The sequence below is a fragment of the Halyomorpha halys genome, unplaced genomic scaffold, assembly GCF_000696795.3.
Source record: "Halyomorpha halys isolate HHAL.00 unplaced genomic scaffold, Hhal_1.1 Scaffold1611.1, whole genome shotgun sequence".
In the NCBI taxonomy this organism is placed as follows: domain Eukaryota; kingdom Metazoa; phylum Arthropoda; class Insecta; order Hemiptera; family Pentatomidae; genus Halyomorpha; species Halyomorpha halys.
The window spans coordinates 69,708-76,742 of record NW_027111174.1 but is presented as its reverse complement, the minus strand read 5'-3'; the positions used below and the strand labels follow the sequence as shown (position 1 = coordinate 76,742).

General features: G+C 27.0%; 1 protein-coding gene and 1 long non-coding RNA gene across 2 annotated transcripts in view; one reads left to right on the top strand and one right to left on the bottom strand.

The window, feature by feature from the left end:
• The window catches only part of RPA2 (Replication protein A2), a 30,659-nt gene extending 23,749 nt beyond the window's left edge, over positions 1–6,910 (bottom strand). Inside the window, exons 1-2 of the mRNA XM_014435554.3 lie at positions 6,181–6,910; positions 5,850–5,896 (exon numbers count right to left, since the gene is read on the bottom strand). The gene's annotated coding sequence lies outside the window, so the exon portion shown is untranslated. The remainder of the gene's footprint in view (positions 1–5,849; positions 5,897–6,180) is intronic.
• LOC106690205 (uncharacterized) overlaps positions 1,942–7,035 on the top strand; it is a 6,036-nt gene continuing 942 nt past the window's right edge. Inside the window, exons 1-2 of the long non-coding RNA XR_001344553.2 lie at positions 1,942–2,049; positions 4,845–4,916. This is a non-coding gene — a long non-coding RNA (uncharacterized lncRNA). The remainder of the gene's footprint in view (positions 2,050–4,844; positions 4,917–7,035) is intronic.

Here is a 7,035-nt window from a genome sequence, read left to right as displayed (position 1 = left end):
ATAAATTATACGTAGGGAAGGAGCCATAGGAGAAAAAGTGGAGTATAATCCTCAATGAATTGAAAGTATTGGAAGTTCAAAAATAATCCATTTCAGAATGCGAAAACTATGATAAAATCTTTTACTTTAAGAGTTCATAAAATTTAAAATCAAAACGGATGTGAAATATTTAGTAAACAATTGGGGGTTCTATGATATAGTTGACAAAAATAAATTTATGGTAAAGCCAAATGGATAGGTAAAATTAAATATTATAATATAGTTGGTAAATCTAATCGATATTGTGGGGATGGTTTATAATTTGTTCACAGAAATTTGTATTCATGTATAGAATTATTGTTGTGTTCATTTTTAGAATTGTGTAGAACTCTTTCATGAATTTAAAATAAAATTAGAGAAGAGAAGAGTTCATACTCAAATCAAATAAAGGCTGAATTGAATTAAAAGAGAGAGAGGCGGATAGTCATATATCTGTCTTTTTCTGCATTATCCCCTCCAGAATATCTCACCATTCCTTTCTCAGAGTTAAGACTACTTCTCTAGATGACCGTCGTCAATCGTCATATTGTACAGGTTTGTAATTATTAATATTATTATTTATTTAAATCATTCATGTATAAAAGGATGGATTTATGAAGTTATAATGAACATTTTAAATACTTGAGCCATATTAATAAATATGTATCCTTCCGCATTTCACGACCTTATTACCAAAACCTTAAAAAAAAAAAACTTTACCTAAAGTTAAGTTAAGTTTAGTTTCAAGTTTGATGCATTTTTTATCTGCAGCTTTGGTTTTCACAACTACCTCAAAAGTTTGTATAATAAACTTTTTTAGAAGGTTATGGAATTGACATCGTGATTTATTATATTAATATTTTTTGAAATGACTTAGATATATATGTACATAGATGTTTTCTTATAACTAATTTAATGAGTTTCTAACTTATCTTCACAAAATAAGTTATTTATTTTTATTTAAGTTTCGATATACAAGATTCTTTCTTATATCAGTTCATGGGTTGATTGTTATTTGCTTCGTTATTATTTAGATTGTAATCATTAAATATTTTTTTAAAATAGACATATTAATATTTGAATTATAGCTATATCATTAAACAGTGAACTAAATGTATTTATGATTTTTATTTTATATGTAAAAATATAAATATGACTCTTCTTCTTTCTCTATCGGTTAAAAATTAAAATTTATAAGTTAGAATTGTGAAGTTAAATAAAAAAAAAAAGCAAGTGAAAAATTCATGGCCTTCGAAATATCCATAACAGTGTCTAACTCTAAAACTTCGAACATTGATATATCGTTCTTATATAACTAGATATAATCTAATGCAATTAAAGTTATAATATTAAATATCTAATGGAATTTCTTTATGATTTTTATTTTATTCATAACAAATATAAATTTTAACGTGCTGTTTCTCATTACATTACTGGTAATAAGGAAGCCTGTGTACACCATCATAATGTCCACCATTAAGCCCATGTCGTCATAATGGGATGAATGTCGTAATTTTTTGATAGGTATCAAATGTTAATAATACTATTTTTATTCTTATATAGAATGATGTATTGCGTATTATATGAACATTTATATTATTTTTGTACTATTATAAATAAGATTTTTACAGTTCATTACATTTATTGATACTATTTCATTCGATTCACGTATAGATTTTTTAATATCACTTGTTTCAATAGATATTGCAATTTCAAAGCTAATCTGTACTCACAAATGAAATACAATGGAAATAGTTATTTAGATTTATGTTCTATAAGTATAAAACATTTTAAATATGTGTAAATTTGATTTTTCAAAAATTTGTTAAATTAATAGGTTAATGAATATCCATTATATTATTATTCGTTGTTTTTTTAGTTTTGTTCAAAATTGGAATTATAAGACTATACATTTTTTTTTTTAACAGTTTAAAAATTGAATCCAGTGAGAATCGTGCAGAATAAAAAAAATGGCTATTTGGCTCCACATTTGTGAATCTTACAATACACCAGCCTTCTTGATTTCCTCAGGTATAATGTTAATTATTGACATAATTTACGTATAAAATTATGAATTTGTATTGTAATTGTCATTAGAAATCTTCAATTCAGTTATTATTAAAGCTTAAGTTAAAAAAAAAAATTGATTATAAGAAATATTGAAATCTCATTAGCCCAGAGTTTTAATATAATAACGTCCGCCATTATGAATTAAATGTTATATCAGAAATCATTACAAGATGAACTGTCTAACATTTTACTTAGTCATACAAAAAGTATTTATTACTATTAATTATTTACATTATTCGTGTATAAAAATATGCATTGCGAATTATTATGAACACTTTTAAGAATTAATGATACTCAAATAATAGACAGCATTTACTTATGACATTTCTCACAGTCTAACAAATATTAGTGTATGCATAATATATTAAGTACATGTTTTAATAGAAATTATAGTTTCTAAGCTACTTCATCATCACAAAATATTATATTATTGTTTATTTCTAAGTTTCTATGGTAAAGATTATTTGTGATCATAGTATTAAATATTTTATTATTTTTATTCATCACTTTAATTTTATTAATTCCATTCTGTACAATTATTTAGTTTGTGTCATTCTGTTTATATTTTCTATATTCATTGATTGTTATCTTGTCCTGTTCTTAGCCCTGATGAAGGCTAGAAATTCTGGCCGAAAGGCTGGCACCATTAAATAAGTTACTTCAACTTATTTGTGTTATATTTTGACTGCACCCCAACCATCTTCTCCTCGTTTAAATAATAAATTGTCGCTTTGAAGCTCAGTTTCTCGAAATTCTGTTGATTTATTTGCTTTTCTATTATTGAATATTAAAAATAATGTTATACCAATTATTGATTTAATATTTAATATTAGATCAATAATTGGTATAACATTATTGAATATTAAAAATAACTTTATGCAAATGATTGCTCTAACATTAAATTAAATGTATTTCTGGTCCTTGTTTGAATTGAATAATAAATTTTAACGTGATTCTTTCTTTATTGATTGAGAAATTTAATTTAATAATTCAAATTTTAAGTAATGGGTTTCACTGATGCTCACCAGTATTCTATCGATGGAATGAAAAGCCTTTGGGAGCCTTCCACAGTAAAATGGCTATACAAATTTCCTAGTCAACATTTTTTAATTCTCATATAGTTTTAATAGATAAGTAATTTAATTTACAGTATAACTTTTGAGCATATTATGGTTGTAACTCAATAACAATTTGTATTATTCAATATAAAATGAAACAATAAAAAAGTACGTAAATAAAAATTGATGAGAATATATTTTTTCTTTCATTTTTAGCTAGAATTATGATATCTAGGTTGTTAGTATCTTTTAGAGGTGTTTAACTTTCAATTAGATTTTCTTCAGGTATAAAGAATTTAAATTTTTTTGGTCTTTTTTATGTAAAATCCATGTGTATATCTATTTCACATTTATTTCATACTTTCGAAGTTATATCATATTGTCCATAGTCCAGATCACCAAAAATTAAAAATAAGTTACACTTGCTGTGTTTTCTTCCTTACAAAACTTCTTGATTACATCAGTGGTCAACAATTCCTTCACCATTAAGAATATAACTAAGTACTTGGGTGAATTTCTGACTTCTTATAACAGTGGTATTCTTAATTATTCCATTAGTCGACAATTCCTCCACCATTAAGTTTATAACTATGGATGAATTTTTAAAATATACTTTTATTACATTATAAATAGCTTAAACCCTGATTGATTCTAGTAAAATTGGGGGTCTTTTTATTTATCTTCAAAGCTCATATCTCATACCGTGAATGTCTCGCAAATAATAGTTCGAATTCAATGAAATTTTATATTTTTTTTGCCACAGAATTTATGCAATATTAAAAAAATATTATTCAAATGAGAAAAAATTCTAAATATAAAATCATTTAATGGAATCAGTATGTTCTTGTTCTTCAGAAAGAAAACAATCGATTGGTATATAATAACCTTGAACAAATTATCCTTTTTGAGCTATGCATCAATAATGTTTTAATGTATTTTGCAATAATGTAATTTTGTTCATAACTTTTTTTAACCGAATAAATTTGAGATTTCATTAGCTTTTAATCTTCAAATGACATGGAACATTTCAAAAAGAAGGAGCAATCAAATGGTAATACAAAGCATGTAAATCGGTCCAGTAGTTGGAAGATCTTTTGCAGACAAATATTCAAATCATTCCCTTTTGTATAAACGATATGGTACTTATGAATTAATTCATAGTTTTAAGTTCTTTTGTAACTTTTTTTTTTTGTATTTCTTTTATTTTAATTGAGATTAAGTATTTATTTTATTTTGTTTACTGATTTATTTTTAGCTATTGTGTATACTATTTTTTTTTTTTTTTTATCATTATACACTGTCATTATTCAGCAAACCAGAAATATGTTTCTGAAGATGGACCATCCAAAATTTTGGCAAGGTTGATGTACCATTTTAGAAGTGATTGAATAAAAAATTGTAGTAAGAAAGTAAATTAATTATCCAAGTGAAAATGACATAATTACCTTAGAAAAATAAACCAATAAAATAAAAAAATCCTTACAGATTTAGAGCATGAAGGACTGTTTAAAATCTACAGCAAGAATTATTAGTTTATTCCTAATTACAGATCAAAAATTGATATATTTTTTTCCAATCTTTTAATATATAAATGTTCCGAGTTGCAAATATTTTTTAAATAAATTATTTGCATAACTGAAAGCACATATATTATTTTATAAACCTTTTCAAAAATTTTAATGCATGTTTCTATTACAGGATCAAGAAACATGCTGTAAATATGCAGAGACATGCTGAATCTCCGCCTCTTAGATCTTCAAGAACTACCAAGTATGTGGATTCTAACTAGTTTTTAGCTATAGTCCTTCACATAAACAATGTTAAGTTTATTAAAAGAAAAATAAGGGTCTTTATCTATACTTATCATTAATAAATAACCTATAATGCTGAAATTGTTCAAATAAAAATAAAAAGGTTTGAGCTGGTTCATAGTTTCTGGCCACTGTGGAAAATGCTTCTTATTATAAGTGCTAGTGTTTTATATATGTAGAAGGCAAGGCGAAAGTTATTTATTTTCAAGTATTGACAATAGTTACTTTCTTTCAATAATCATTAAATAGCTTATCTATTTTTTTTTATTAGCTTTAAAAACTTTATTAACATTAAGAAATCAATGCAAATTATTTTGACATTCCATTGTAGCCTACCTCCTCCTGTTTTTCTTAATGAACGAAGTTTAACCCAGACAGACACAGTAAAGCATCTTGTAATGATACTGGACAAACGATTTATTTCATCTTTTAAATTAAATTAGATTGATAGATATTACAATCTGCCACACAGCTATGGGCAATAAGTAATAGTGATGAATGATCTCATACATACTAAAATAAAAAAAAAAAGAAAAGAAAAAAAACGAAAAAAAAAAAAATATAAATAAACAAAAACAAAACTGAAAATATATACAAACAAAAGAATAAACAAGATGAACATAATCATACTATCTGTATGAAAAATAAATAAAGAAAATAACATAATGATAAAATAATATATACAATATTTACACAATCGACCTGAGGATCCCAGAGCCCACTCTATCCCCCTCACACTCCCCCACGTGTGAGGGGTTGAGCAGAGCTCAAAAGATCCCAGCGCATCCCTCTCGCCGCATCACAGATAATGAGCCAGTGGAGGCTGAGCAAGTGCGCTAAAGTAAATTAAATTAAATTACCACTTTCAGAAAAACTAAAGGTTTATACTTACCTTATTAAATCAATTTGGACTTATGATGCACAAAATTACGGATACACCTAAAAAAAATAGCTTACTGAAACTACAACACTTTCAATGAAAAGTACTAAGACTGATCAGTATCACAAAAAAAAACGAAAACACTTTGATATTTGAAACGTTATTTAAAATTTAGGACTAGAAGATTTAAATCTATTATTTAGTAGGGTATATTAAAGATGATTTAATTTCATATGTCAGTTTTCAAAGCAAAGGTTATTTAGTATAAGATCTTTATGAAATCAAAACGTTTTTATTCAAAATATTTACTCCTATTCTCAATACATTTTTGGGATTCACCTACCAAAATGGCGTTCGAACTGGAGATTCTCTAGCCTGTCTGCTCTTCAATATTGGTTTAGAAAAAGCTATAAGAAAATCCAAAGTTCAGACCAGTGGAACTATCTTTAATTATATGATACAATATTGGGATATTATGATACAATTATATGATACAAATCTTGGGATATGATGGATGATAATATCAACATTATGGGGAGATCAGACGCTATATTTGAAGAGGCATTTCTTGCCCTTGATGAAGCTGCCAGGAAGTTGGGACTTGTTGTTAATACCAACAAAACCAAATATATGATTGCTGGTCAACAAAGAGATTTAATGAAGATTTTATCCAAGTTGGGGATTTTACGTACCTCGGATCACAAGTGACTACACTAATGATGTTTTGGCAGGGATAAGGAAACGAATAGCATTGGCCAATTGGTGTTATTTTGGACTGTGTCGGTACTTAGGTAGTAGCTCATTGTCAAGATCTACGAAATTACTAGATTGTATAAAACGTTAATTCGAACAGTGCTGATTTAGGCCTTGGAAACTTGGGCACTTTTCAAGTCCGATGAAAGGGATCTCCAAAAATTTGAGAGAAAGATACTCGGACACATCTACAGCCTAGTAAAGGATAGTTCAGATTGGAGAAGATGCAAGGACAGGGAAGTGTACTTGTTAATTGGTGAGCCTGATGTTGGAAAAATTGTAAGAATTGGTAGGCTGCGCTGGGAACACATACATGGAACACGGCCGAGGGGCTGCCCAAAGCTTCGGTGGTTGAATGGTATTGAAGAAGATTCGAGGACACTTCTCGGAGAGTAAGGAATTGGAGAGCAGTTGCATTTAACCATTTAAACTTGAAAAAAAATAT